This window comes from Xenopus tropicalis, chromosome 10, assembly GCF_000004195.4.
Source record: "Xenopus tropicalis strain Nigerian chromosome 10, UCB_Xtro_10.0, whole genome shotgun sequence".
NCBI classification, from domain to species: domain Eukaryota; kingdom Metazoa; phylum Chordata; class Amphibia; order Anura; family Pipidae; genus Xenopus; species Xenopus tropicalis.
This window is the reverse complement of record NC_030686.2, coordinates 8542317-8556510: the sequence shown is the minus strand read 5'-3', so window position 1 is coordinate 8556510 and position 14194 is coordinate 8542317.

Sequence of the window (14194 nt, the reverse complement as noted above, 5' to 3'; positions counted from 1 at the left end):
TGCAGGGTGCCATTGAGTCCTATGGGAGACTTTCCTTGGGCCAGGTTGGAGCTGCAGAGTGCCATTGAGCCCTATGGGAGACTTTCCTTGGGCCGGGTTAGAGCTGCAGAGTGCCATTGAGCCCTATGGGAGACTTTCCTTGGGCCGGGTTGGAGCTGCAGGGTGCCATTGAACCCTATGGGAGACTTTCCTTGGGCCGGGTTGGAGCTGCAGGGTGCCATTGAACCCTATGGGAGACTTTCCTTGGGCCGGGTTGGAGCTGCAGAGTGCCATTGAGCCCTATGGGAGACTTTCCTTGGGCCGGGTTGGAGCTGCAGAGTGCCATTGAGCCCTATGGGGAGACTTTCCTTGGGCGAGGTTGGAGCTGCAGAGTGCCATTGAGCCCTATGGGAGACTTTCCTTGGGCCGGGTTGGAGCTGCAGAGTGCCATTGAGCCCTATGGGAGACTTCTGGGCCGGGTTGGAGCTGCAGAGTGCCATTGAGCCCTATGGGAGGCTTTCCTTGGGTCGGGTTGGAGCTGCAGAGTGCCATTGGAGCCCTATGGGAGACTTTCCTTGGGCGAGGTTGGGAGCTGCAGAGTGCCATTGAGCCCTATGGGAGACTTTCCTTGGGCCGGGTTGGAGCTGCAGAGTGCCATTGAGCCCTATGGGAGGCTTTCCTTGGGCCGGGTTGGAGGCTGCAGAGTGCCATTGAGCCCTATGGGAGACTTTCCTTGGGCCGGGTTGGAGCTTCAGAGTGCCATTGAGCCCTATGGGAGACTTTTCCTTGGGCCGGGTTGGAGGCTGCAGAGTGCCATTGAAACCCTATGGGAGACTTTCCTTGGGCCGGGTTGGAGCTGCAGGGTGCCATTGAACCCTATGGGAGACTTTCCTCTGGGCCGGGTAGGAGCTGCAGAGTGCCATTGAACGCCTATGGGAGACTTTCCTTGGGCCGGAGTTGGAGCTGCAGGGTGCCATTGAACCCTATGGGAGACTTTCCTTGGGCCCGGGTAGGAGCTGCAGAGTGCCATTGAACCCTATGGGAGACCTTCCTTGGGCCGGTTTGGAGCTGCAGGGTGCCATTGAACCCTATGGGAGACACTTTCCTTGGGCCGGGTTGGAGCTGCAGAGTGCCATTGAGCCCTATGGGAGACTTTCCTTGGGCCGGGTTTGGAGCTGCAGAGTGCCATTGAGCCCTATGGGAGACTTTCCTTGGGGCCGGGTTGGAGCTGCAGAGTGCCATTGAGCCCTAATGGGAGACTTTTCCTTGGGGCCGGGTTGGAGCTGCAGAGTGCCATTGAGCCCTATGGGAGACTTTCCTTGGGCGGGTTTGGAGCTGCAGAGTGCCATTGAGCCCTATGGGAGACTTTCCTTGGGCCGGGTTGGAGCTGCAGAGTGCCATTGAGCCCTATGGGAGACTTTCCTTGGGCCCGGGTTGGAGCTGGCAGAGTGCATTGAGCCCTAGGGAGACCTTTCCTTGGGGCCGGGTTGGAGCTGCAGAGTGCCATTGAGCCCTATGGGAGGCTTTCCTTGGGTCGGGTTGGAGCTGCAGAGTGCCATTGAGCCCTATGGGAGACTTTCCTTGGGCCGGGTTGGAGCTGCAGAGTGCCATTGAGCCCTATGGGAGACTTTCCTTGGGCCCGGGTTGGAGCTGCAGAGTGCCATTGAGCCCTATGGGAGGCTTTCCTTGGGCCGGGTTGGAGCTGCAGAGTTTGAGGCGAACTTCCTGGGATAGGGCAGGTGCCATTTTTCCAAAAGGTTACCGAAATCGAAAGGTTTTTCGCACTGTTTACGAACGTTCGGATCCGAAACTTTTGTGACTTTCGGAACGCAACCACAATATTTTCATACGTCTGAGAAAAGAATTTTCGTGACATTTTTGAACATAAGAAATGATCGTGGTTACTCCGAATTTTTCCAGTCGTGATTTTAACCACCCAAAAATTGTGGTTTAATGAATGGGCCCCTAAATGTGCTGTATTGCATTCCAAGGTGGTTATGGGGGAAGGTGGCAGCTGCTTGTTGGAGGGTCGGGCAGGAGTCTATTGAAAATGTCCACACTGTGCGGCACTTGGCAAGTAACTTTCCAAATAGAGTGCAGACCCTCTTTCTCCACCAACACACATTTATTTTCACATTCTTCATTGTTTTTCATGTCACCTTGGGACTTGCTTTCCCCACTTGTCTTCTAGCAGTCCGGCACTCCTCAATGGTGCTCCTCTGCTCTCCTTAAGACAGGACTTTTTCCGTAACAGTCTTGGCCTGAAACCTGGTCCATCCACTAACTAGTCTTGCGCTACCACTTGGTTCCCTCACTAACAGGGAGTCCATTAGTACCTAGTCCCACCAGAGTGTTTGATAGGGGGGAAACAATTTTTAGATGGGAGGTGCACTTTAAAGGAGAAGGAAAGTGGAATCACTGGGGGGGGGGGGCAAAATGTTAGGATCCCTTCCAGTGATTGCAGTGCTGGATTTCAAATCCAGGCGCCCCAAGCCCGCCCCCACCAATGGCTGTGCCGACGCAAGCGCACATGCACTGCCATTTAAACTCCCATACGGAGCAGTGGGGAGAAGTCCCCATTGCTCCGGATGGCCGCAATATGTCAACATTTCGCTGCGGCATGCCGCCCCTAAAAATGTACCTCCCTAGGCCCCGGACCTTTGTGGCCTTGCCACAAATCCGTGCCTGAGTGATTGTATTCACTTACCTGATACTCCCGGCTGGTACTCCTGTTAGCCCCCGGATAACAGCAAATGGGGAGAGGATCCCTCGCCTGCATGTACCCTGGGCTGGTGCAATTTTCTACCAATAGAATCGCCAGCCTCGGGTATCAGGTAAGAGATCATAATTACTGGAGGAGGGCCTACCATTTTGGCACTCCCCAGTGATTACACTGGAGGATGTTTGGTGGATGCTGGGGGGAGCTGGAGGATGTTTGGTGGATGCTGGGGGGAGCTGGAGGATGTTGGGTGGATGCTGGGGGGAGCTGGAGGATGTTGGGTGGATGCTGGGGGGAGCTGGAGGATGCTGCAGTAGGGAGCGCCCCCCCCAAGTATGGGGACACTGGGGGAGAACCAGCAATGTTTTAGGGGGCCCTAGGCTGGTTTGGCTAGCAATGTTTTAGGGGGTCCCTGCTCTAGCGCCAATGCAAAACATAACACCTGGCTACCAGTGTTTTAGGGGGCCCTGGCTACCAATGTCTGTCATGAGTCTATCATGATATACAGGTGCCACAGTGCATAATGAAATCCTTAGGGCAACAATATGTCATAAAATGATTGGGGCCACCGTGTCTTCTGGTGCACTTTGTGTGTGTTATGCTTTTCAGGTGTGGTTTTATAAAATGGATGGTATGCCATCGGCTACCTTATTTGAACTAAAAAGCAATATTTTAGCCAATAAATTACAATCAGTGTTCCAATTTGACGCCAATTCTTTAAATCATTTAGAATACCCCTAGATGTTAGAATCTCTTCGGAATTGATTGCAAGGTGTGGAGCTAAACTGACAAATGTTTTGGAGAATTCCGGTCAGAGCATCCAGACCTGGGCTTTTTTCCATTCGCTAGTGATTTAATACTATTTTAACCTCCTTCTCTGAAATAGGACTTATCATTTTAATATCCTGAGCTGGAATTGCTACATTTTTCACATAGTTTCTGTCTTAATATCTGTTCCGCAATAAAGTTCTTTATCATACACACTTATAGATTAGATCCCAATTATAAATTAAATCATCATTCTCTAAAATGAATAGACTTTTGTTATTTACCCGTTCCTGACAGGCCCTCAAGAGCAGCTGGAATAAAATCCCCCCATTTATCAGAACCATTCCCTGCTGTTCAAGAGTTCATCCTGGCATCCTGAAATTCTCATTTTTCTGTCATTGTAGGAATTTTAGATGAGCACCATTATTTATCTTTTGGAGTTTTATTCATTTATAGTTCTTATTAAATCAAATGGGGTTCACAGACCCCGGCAGCCAAAAAACGATTGCTCTGTTATTGTTATTGTTACTTTTTATTACTTATTTTTCTATTTAGGCCCTCCTCTGTTCATATTTCTGTCTCTCTTTCAAACCACTGCTTGGTTGCTAAGGCAATATGAACCCTAGCAACCAGATAACTGCGGAGTAATGCTCCTCAAAGCAAATTAAAACCTGCTTAGGCTATAAGCTGTTTAAATTTCAAAGTTATATAACTGTGATTGCAATTTACATTATCAAGCGTGATTACAAGTGCTTCTTGAAGTAAAGCAAGAAGGCTCAATAATGGAAATAATAATTGACAATAAGCATTTACCAAGGGCATCAATATTCATTCCTTTTTCTCATCCCTTTGTGGTTAGGGTTGCCACCTTCATGCTTCTTCTTACCAGCCATGGCAGGGGGCGGGTCCATTAGATCAGAGGCGGAGCAATGATGTTATTGGGGGCGGGGTGTGAAGTCAGTGGGCCACATTCAAGGGGAAATAGTTTGAGGGCTGGATAGAAAAAAAGGAGCTGGGAGAGGGGATAGGAAGCCCTCCCTCCACTACGTTGGTACTATGAAAGGATTCAGAACATTCCTTGAAGGTATGACCAGTCCCATGGTACAAGTTGCATACCATTTCACTGATGCATTGTTTGTAACTAGAACCCACATGATTGTATTGAATACAATAGTTGGACACAGCTGTAATCCACATGTCTCAATGACCCACGTTTATATCAAGCTCTGAGCGTATGCCTCTATTTGGCATCATTGTAATAGCTGTAGGTTCAATGTTGGGTTTTGTTACCCTCCATTCCACTTAGACCTTCATAGGATGCTTCATTATTGCACCTCCATGTAATTAGTGGTGAGAACAATTTCTTTTTTTTTTCTATAGTTTATACAGGAGCAGTGGCCAGCTCCATGTTGTAGCTCCCACCCTTCCCAGTTACAGTCAGGTGATCCCAATGGGCCAATAAAAGGGAAACCACTTGGGGGTTTTAACCTTGAAAGCAAGTAAGTTGCAGGTAAATCTCAGTCCCTTTGTACAATGTATAATGAAGCAGTAGAATTCATAATGTATCAGATGAGAGTGAGTGTAGGACAGGCCAGACCGGGGGTGAGTGAGTGTAGGACAGGCCAGACCGGGGGTGAGTGAGTGTAGGACTGGCCAGACTGGGGGTGAGTGAGTGTAGGACAGGCCAGACTGGGGGTGAGTGAGTGTAGGACAGGCCAGACCGGGGGTGAGTGAGTGTAGGACTGGCCAGACCGGGGGTGAGTGAGTGTAGGACTGGCCAGACCGGGGGTGAGTGAGTGTAGGACTGGCCAGACCGGGGGTGAGTGAGTGTAGGACTGGCCAGACCGGGGGTGAGTGAGTGTAGGACAGGCCAGACCGGGGGTGAGTGAGTGTAGGACAGGCCAGACCGTGGGTGAGTGAGTGTAGGACTGGCCAGACCGGGGGTGAGTGAGTGTAGGACAGGCCAGACTGGGGGTGAGTGAGTGTAGGACAGGCCAGACTGGGGGTGAGTGAGTGTAGGACTGGCCAGACCGGGGGTGAGTGAGTGTAGGACAGGCCAGACCGGGGGTGAGTGAGTGTAGGACAGGCCAGACCGGGGGCGAGTGAGTGTAGGACGGGCCAGACCGGGGGTGAGTGAGTGTAGGACAGGCCAGACCGGGGGTGAGTGAGTGTAGGACGGGCCAGACCGGGGGTGAGTGAGTGTAGGACAGGCCAGATCGGGGGCGAGTGAGTGTAGGACTGGCCAGACCGGGGGCGAGTGAGTGTAGGACGGGCCAGACGCGGGGGTGAGTGAGTGTAGGACAGGCCAGACCGGGGGTGAGTGAGTGTAGGACTGGCCAGACCGGGGGCGAGTGCGTGTAGGACGGGCCAGACCGGGGGCGAGTGAGTGTAGGACGGGCCAGACCGGGGGTGAGTGAGTGTAGGACAGGCCAGACCGGGGGTGAGTGAGTGTAGGACTGGCCAGACCGGGGGTGAGTGCGTGTAGGACTGGCCAGACCGGGGGTGAGTGAGTGTAGGACTGGCCAGACCGGGGGCGAGTGAGTGTAGGACTGGCCAGACCGGGGGCGAGTGAGTGTAGGACGGGCCAGACCGGGGGTGAGTGAGTGTAGGACAGGCCAGACCGGGGGTGAGTGAGTGTAGGACTGGCCAGACCGGGGGCGAGTGCGTGTAGGACTGGCCAGACCGGGGGCGAGTGAGTGTAGGACAGGCCAGACCGGGGGCGAGTAAGTGTAGGACTGGCCAGACCGGGGGTGAGTGAGTGTAGTACTGGCCAGACCGGGGGCGAGTGAGTGTAGGACTGGCCAGACCGGGGGCGAGTGAGTGTAGGACTGGCCAGACCGGGGGTGAGTGAGTGTAGTACTGGCCAGACCGGGGGCGAGTGAGTGTAGGACTGGCCAGACCGGGGGTGAGTGAGTGTAGTACTGGCCAGACCGGGGGCGAGTGAGTGTAGGACTGGCCAGACCGGGGGTGAGTGAGTGTAGGACAGGCCAGACCGGGGGCGAGTGAGTGTAGGACTGGCCAGACCGGGGGTGAGTGAGTGTAGGACTGGCCAGTGCAGTGCAGCAGGATGTGGGTAGCCAATCACAGCTCTGCTCTCACACAGGGAAAGATGTGCTGCAGTTCCCTGTCAGGTCCGTCGAGCTGCTGGCTGGCTGCTCATAAGATTTTAACATGAAATAAACCCAATAGGGCTGTTCTGCCCCCAATAAGGGGTAATTATATCTTAGTTGGGATCAAGTACAGGTACTGTTTTATTATTACAGAGAAAAGGGAATCATTTAACCATGAAATAAACCCAATAGGACTGTTCTGCCCCCAATAAGGGGTAATTATATCTTAGTTGGGATCAAGTACAGGTACTGTTTTATTATTACAGAGAAAAGGGAATCATTTAACCATTAAATAAACCCAATAGGGCTGTTCTGCCCCAATAAGGGGTAATTATATCTTAGTTGGGATCAAGTACAGGTACTGTTTTATTATTACAGAGAAAAAGGAAATCGTATTTCTTATTTGATTATAATGGAGTCTATTGGAGATGGCCTCCTTGTAATTCGGAGCTTTCTAGATAAAGGGTTTCTGGATAACTAATCCTACATCTGTATCCCTTTTAAATATGGTATATAATGCCTTTAAAAATTATCACCTCAAATAATTTCCATTTATTAACTCACATATACTCTCTATGCTCTCCTACCCAGTTCAACCAGAACAGTTCAGTTCAGCTGGAACAGTCCAGTTCTGAGAAACCTTGCCAGGTTTTCGGATCAATGTCCACTACTCAGGTTATCTGAATACCTGACAGAATGATAGCAAACCTGTCTGCTGTGAAATAGTTGTGCTGCACCTTTCCTGAACCTTTTCCTAAATCTAATTTTTATATGTTCATGTATTTACCAGTTGAGCAGTAATACATGAAGACATTCATAGGGTCATTTGCTATCACATACAAGCTTGGTCAGTGCCCACACATAATTGCTTTACATTAAGCTCTTACCTAAACAGTCTTGCACCAAGCTCCAGTTTGCCCCTTGTACCTAGTAAACCTTTCCATGGCGCCTCCCTATCAGGGAGCTACTTTGTGCCCGGCTCTAGGCCTGGCACTGCCTTCTCATTTGTACACTTCAAAAGAGCATAGGGTTGCCCCCTGGCCGGTATTTTTACCACCATTGTACTTGCCAGTAAATTTGTAATGACTAATGTTCTGCCTCAGGCCCACCCAAATTCCACCCCTACTCGTTCCCAACCTCCATTGACGTTCAGGGCCGAATCGTCAGATATGGAGGTAGAAACAATAGAAATTCTACCTCCTTCTGCTGATTCAGATTGCTGATTTTGCTTGGGCACCTTCAATGGCACCTGATCAAAATCTTTTAACCTGAGTCGACCGATATCCGCAGCCTTTTTACGATATCGGTCGCCTCGTCGAGCCGCCATAGACGCACCAAATATTGTACGAAACAAGATTTCGCATGATATCATCAATGAGTGTATGGCCAGCTTTAGACTGTAAGCCCTTTTGGACAGGACCCTCATTACCTACTCTCTTGGTTGGTCAGTATTGAGCTTGTTCAATACATTTTCTAATTGGACCAGTGTGGTTAGTGGGTACCGCAGGGGTCAGTCCTTGGTCCTTTGCTTTTTAACTTGTTTATTAATGACCTGGAGGTGGGCATAGAGAGTAATGTTTCTATTTTTGCTGATGACACTAAATTGTGCAAAACTATAAGTTCCATGCAGGATGCTGCCGCTTTGCAGAGCGATTTGACAAAATTAGATAACTGGGCAGCAAACTGGAAAATGAGGTTCAATGTTGATAAGTGCAAAGTTATGCACTTTGGTAGAAATAATATAAACGCAAACTATCTACTGAATGGTAGTGTGTTGGGGGGATCCTTAATGGAGAAGGATCTAGGGGTTTTTGTTGATAACAAGTTGTCTAATGCCAGGCAGTGTCATTCTGTGGCTACTAAAGCAAATAAAGTGCTGTCTTGTATAAAAAAGGGCATTGACTCAAGGGATGAGAACATAATTTTGCCCCTTTATAGGTCCCTGGTAAGGCCTCACCCTGAGTATGGGGGTCAGTTTTGGGCTCCAGTCCTTAAGAAGGATATTAATGAGCTGGAGAGAGTGCAGAGACTGCAACTAAACTGGTTAAGGGGATGGAAGAGTTAAACTATGAGGTGAGACTGTCGAGGTTGGGGTTGTTTTCTCTGGAAAAGAGGCGCTTGCGAGGGGACATGATTACTCTGTACAAGTACATTAGAGGGGATTATAGGCAGTTGGGGGATGTTCTTTTTTCCCATAAAAACGCACCAGAGGCCCCCCCTTTAGATTAGAGGAAAGGAGCTTCCATTTGAAGCAGCGTAGGGGGTTCCTCACGGTGAGGGCAGTGAGGTTGGGGAATGCCCTTCCTAGAGATGGGGTAATGGCAGATTCTGTTAATGCCTATAAGAGGGGCCTGGATGAGTTCTTGAACAAGCAGAATACCCAAGGCTATTGTGATACTAATATCTACAGTTAGTACTAGTGGTTGTATTTATAGTTTATGTATGTGAGTGTATAGATTGGTAGGTGTGGGTTAGGTGTGCTGGGTTTACTTGGATGGGTTGAACTTGATGGACACTGGTCTTTTTTCAACCCTATGTAACTATGTAACTATGTATTTCTACATTGCTCTGTGGGATATGCTGGTACTCAATCAATAAATAATCAAACTAGTAGAAAATCAGGACTGAGGCAAAAGGCTGCTGCTGGACTGGTGGAACAAATACTAACCTAGAAAACAAAAAAAGGCTTTGTGAAGTGGCAACAAAGCAATCACAGGCATCTGCTTATTTCTGAGGTTCAAAAACATTATTGATAAATGGCTTAACATGATCATAAAAGAGCAGCAAGATTGTATCCTTTACTGTTCCATTAAATGTAAAAAAAAAAAATAGGATTCTGAGAAAGATCAATGGATAATTTTAGCCCACTGAGAAAAGCAGATCATTTTGCAGTAGGAATCCATATGGAACAAAGCCACTGTGTGGAAATGATTGTGTATTGCAAAAGAATCTCTTTCTTTGCTTTCCCTTTTTTACTTTTTAAATAAATATTCATTTTGGGAATCACCTAGCGGCCAAAGGCTTTCCTCGGTAGGGAGGCTCTTATACATGGGCGTATGGGTTCATACAATCCCAGTAGATAACCCAGGGTAGTACAATATTCAGAGAAGAGGTAAAACAATGAGGAGTACAGTATTTTTGTCAGCGACGTGTCACAATGTTTTGAAAGGTCCTAGTGGTTCCTGTATAAGTTTTACTATAATGTGCATGCTAGTAGTCCAGAATCGCTCCAGGGGGACTATTTAGAACATTGTCATAGGGAGAAATATACACTGTGATATGGCAAAGGTGCGCAGTGGCCTAAGGTTGAGGTTAGCAATTAAAATCCCTGGGGAGGGCCAAACATATTGGCACCCCAAAGTAACTTACACTTTCCTTTAACCCTATAGAAACAGCAACAATGGCACAACACTGAACCAGAGAGCAGAGGTGGAACATACAGGGTTCTATCTGTGTTTGGCAATCAGTGGGGTACCATGTACCAGGTGCTGTTACTATAGGACAGAATGGGTTCTGTTAATGCTTGTTCTTAAGTGGTGGAATGCATTAAAGAAACTGCATTGCATGGCACGAAGAAAGCCGGATATGAGATCCTTATACAGGTATGGGATACCTTATCTGGAAAACCATTATCCAGAAAGTTCCAAATTATGTAAAGGCCATCTCCCATAGACTCCATTATAAGCAAATAATTCTAATTTTTATGAATGTTTTTCTTTTTCTCTGTAATAATAAAACAGTACCTGTACTTGATCCCAACTAAGATATAATTACCGCTTATTGGGGGCAGAACAGCCCTATTGGGTTTATTTAATGGTTAAATGATTCCCTTTTCTCTGTAATAATAAAACAGTACCTGTACTTGATCCCAACTAAGATATAATTACCCCTTATTGGGGGCAGAACAGCCCTATTGGGTTTATTTAATGGTTAAATGATTCCCTTTTCTCTGTAATAATAAAACAGTACCTTGTACTTGATCCCAACTAAGATATAATTACCCCTTATTGGGGCAGAACAGCCCTATTGGGTTTATTTAATGGTTAAATGATTCCCTTTTCTCTGTAATAATAAAACAGTACCTGTACTTGATCCCAACTAAGATATAGTTAATCCTTATTGGAGCCAAAACAAGCCTATTGGGTTTATTCAATATTTATATGATTTTTAGCAGAATTAAGTTATGGAGATCCAAATTACGGAAAGATTATCCAGAAAACCTTATGTCCAGAGCATTCTGGATAACAGATCCCATACCTGTACCTGGTTAGGTTTGCCACCTTTTGCAATGGGCAAGGGGAGGGGCGGATAATGTCAGGGGCAGGTAATGTAGGGGGCAGAGCAGATGATATTTCATGGCGGGTCTATGATGTAATGGAGGGGGCAGAGCAGGTGACATTTCAGGGTGGGTCTATAATGTCAGAGGCAGGGTTATGATTTCTTGATCAAGGATTTGCTAATCCTCATGCCATTCATTTCAAAATCCTGGATTTTTTGGAAATCTGGAAATCAAGACAGGCAAAAACCTGGGTAAAAACCGGACAGGTGGCAACCGTATAGCTAGCTTAGGCAGCGACAGAACTATAGAGAGTGTATACCCCACAACTGAGAGGCTACCTGCGGAAACAGGGGGGCCCTGTAAGCACAGATGGTATTGGCAAGAAGAGGAGACTGGGGAGGCAATACTATTTGACCAAGCTCTGAATTGCTGTGTTTTGGAGCTCTCTGGATACAGCTCCCATACCTGTAGTAGCATTGTGGGAATAAATTATGAACCTACTTAACTATAGTATTTTATATACTTGCCTGACAATATGGCGGCGCCAAGACTTCCTTTACCCCTTGCTGTAAAATGATGACAGTACAGCCACCCTTCATAAGGCTGCAATTCTTAAAATGGAGGCCCATAAGGCCTATTGTTCTTGGTAACTAAATATTACAGACTGCCAGGGGGAGGGGGCACTGAATGCCCCAGTTAACTGCACCCCTATATTCTCCTGGCCCAAGATTGGTGTGAAAAGGGAGAGGATGGGAAGGAAGGGGCCAGATACATAGAACTATTTTTCTCTTGTGTCCTTGGTCGATACTCTTAAAGCAGAATGCGTCAGAACGGTTAGGCTTGCGCAGAAACCTGTGGTAACAACCCCTATGGGGCGCAAGGAGAAGAGAGAAATCAGGGAGAGCAGAATAAGGGGCTCCTGGCTTTTCTTTGATGGATACCCTTAAAGCAGAATGCGTCAGTAAAGAGAAAGTGCCAGAGGGTGAGGCTATGCCCAGGCTAGTAGGCTGTAATTGTACGGTTAGGCTTGTGTGTAAACCTGTGGTAACGACCTCCATGAGGCGCAAGGAGAAGAGAGAAACCAGGGAGAGCTGGGCAAGGGGCTCTGGGCTTTTTCTTGATGGAATATGTCAGTAAAAAGGGTGGGGCTATGCCCAGGCTTAGTAGGCTGTGATTGTACAGTTAGGCTTGTGAGGAAACCTGTTGTATGGTACCACCATGGGGCACAAGGGGAAGTGAGAAAGCAGGGAGAGCTGGGAAAGGGGCTCTGGGAAGGGGCCTTGGTAGATACTCTTAAAACACATGTGTTAACTGGGCCGCATTTAGGGGAGGGGACTTACTCTAAAATGTTGTTTAATAAAACTGTGGTCCCTCATATTTGCCACACAATTCTGTGATCAGTGTGGTTATATGATTGTTAGGGTGCCTTTCTTGAGACTGGTTATGTTTGAGTAGGAGCAGTAACAGATAGGAATATTTAGGCCCCATGAACTCACCTGCTAAGCCCCAGCCCGACGCTCCCACCCTGCAGAGCTGGGATTATTAGCCCAAAAGTGCCGCAGAGGAGAACACATCATTCAAGCAGCCGTTTAAGCTCTGAGTAACAGTACAAAGATGTTTGCAGCTGTCAGACTCCCAGCCAGATAGCGGATTCACTGATACAATGGTGATGAGAAATGAGCGGGAAAAATAGGAAGTCGGGTCTCTGAGGGAAAACACAAGAGGGCACACACGCTGCAAAAACAACAAGCAAATGTCTTTTCAAAGCACTTTCTTGGACTTTTAACAATGGTCTAGGGGCCTCATTTATAAAGGACACAGGGCCCAGGGCATGCCCCTTAGTGTTAATTCAGCTGCATTTGGAACTGGGGCCTTGCTGCTCTGCGCACTTTGTGGTGCAAGGTACAGAGCACAGCGCAGGTGGGTGCAAGGCATTTCCTGTCCCCCTTTGCTCACAGGCCCCCCCGGAACTTGCATGTCTGAATGACAAGCAAGTTATGGGCCGGGTAGGGTTCAGAATGCCTACATGCAGGAGCGCTAAATAATGCTAAAATGACTACTGTAAGCTCTACAGAGCAGTGCCCTCCTATTCCAGCATTTGTATGTGTGTCCCCCCTTCTCCTTTTAGACTGTAAGCTCTATAGAGGAGGGCCCTCCTATCCCCGCACTTGTATGTGTGTCCCCCCTTCTCCTTTTAGACTGTAAGCTCTATAGAGGAGGGCCCTCCTATCCCCGCACTTGTATGTGTGTGTCCCCTTCTCCTTTTAGACTGTAAGCTCTATAGAGGAGGGCCCTCCTATCCCCGCACTTGTATGTGTGTCCCCCCTTCTCCTTTTAGACTGTAAGCTCTATAGAGGAGGGCCCTCCTATCCCCGTACTTGTATGTGTGTCCCCCCTTCTCCTTTTAGACTGTAAGCTCTATAGAGGAGGGCCCTCCTATCCCCGCACTTGTATGGGTCCCCCCTTCTCCTTTTAGACTGTAAGCTCTACAGAGCAGGGCCCTCCTATCCCCGCACTTGTATGTGTGTCCCCCCTTCTCCTTTTAGACTGTAAGCTCTATAGAGGAGGGCCCCTATCCTATCCCCAGCCACTTGTATGGGTCCCCCTTCTCCTTTTAGACTGTAAGCTCTATAGAGGAGGGCCCTCCTATCCCACACTTGTATGGGTCCCCCTTCTCCTTTTAGACTGTAAGCTCTATAGAGGAGGGCCCTCCTATCCCCGCACTTGTATGGGTCCCCCCTTCTCCTTTTAGACTGTAAGCTCTATAGAGGAGGGCCCTCCTATCCCCACACTTGTATGTGTCCCCCCCCTTCTCCTTTTAGACTGTAAGCTCTTACGAGCAGGGCTTGCTTTACCCTTTGTATTTGAAAATAATCTGCATGTTTGGTGTTTACACTTTTTTATTGTACAGGTATAGGACCTGTTATCCAGAATGCTTGGGACCAAGGGTTTTCCGGACAAGGGGTCTTTCCGTAATTTGGATCTTCGTACCTTAAGTCTACTAAGAAATCAATAAAGCATTAATTAAACCCAATAGGATTATTTTACATCCAGTAAGGGGTAATTATATCTTAGTTGGGATCAGATACAAAGCACTGTTTTATTTTTACAGAGAAAGGAAATCAATGTTAAAAATCTGAATTATTTGATTAAAATGGGGTCTATGGGAGACAGGCTTTCCATAATTCGGAGCTTGCGGGTTTCCGGATAACGGATCCCATACCTGTACAACACTGCGGTTGCTGCTTTATAATTACATTTTAATAACAACAATAAAGTTATACCGCAGTGTTTCTTTCTAGATGTCCTTTGTAGTTGAATGTCCCCTTTAAAGAAGCG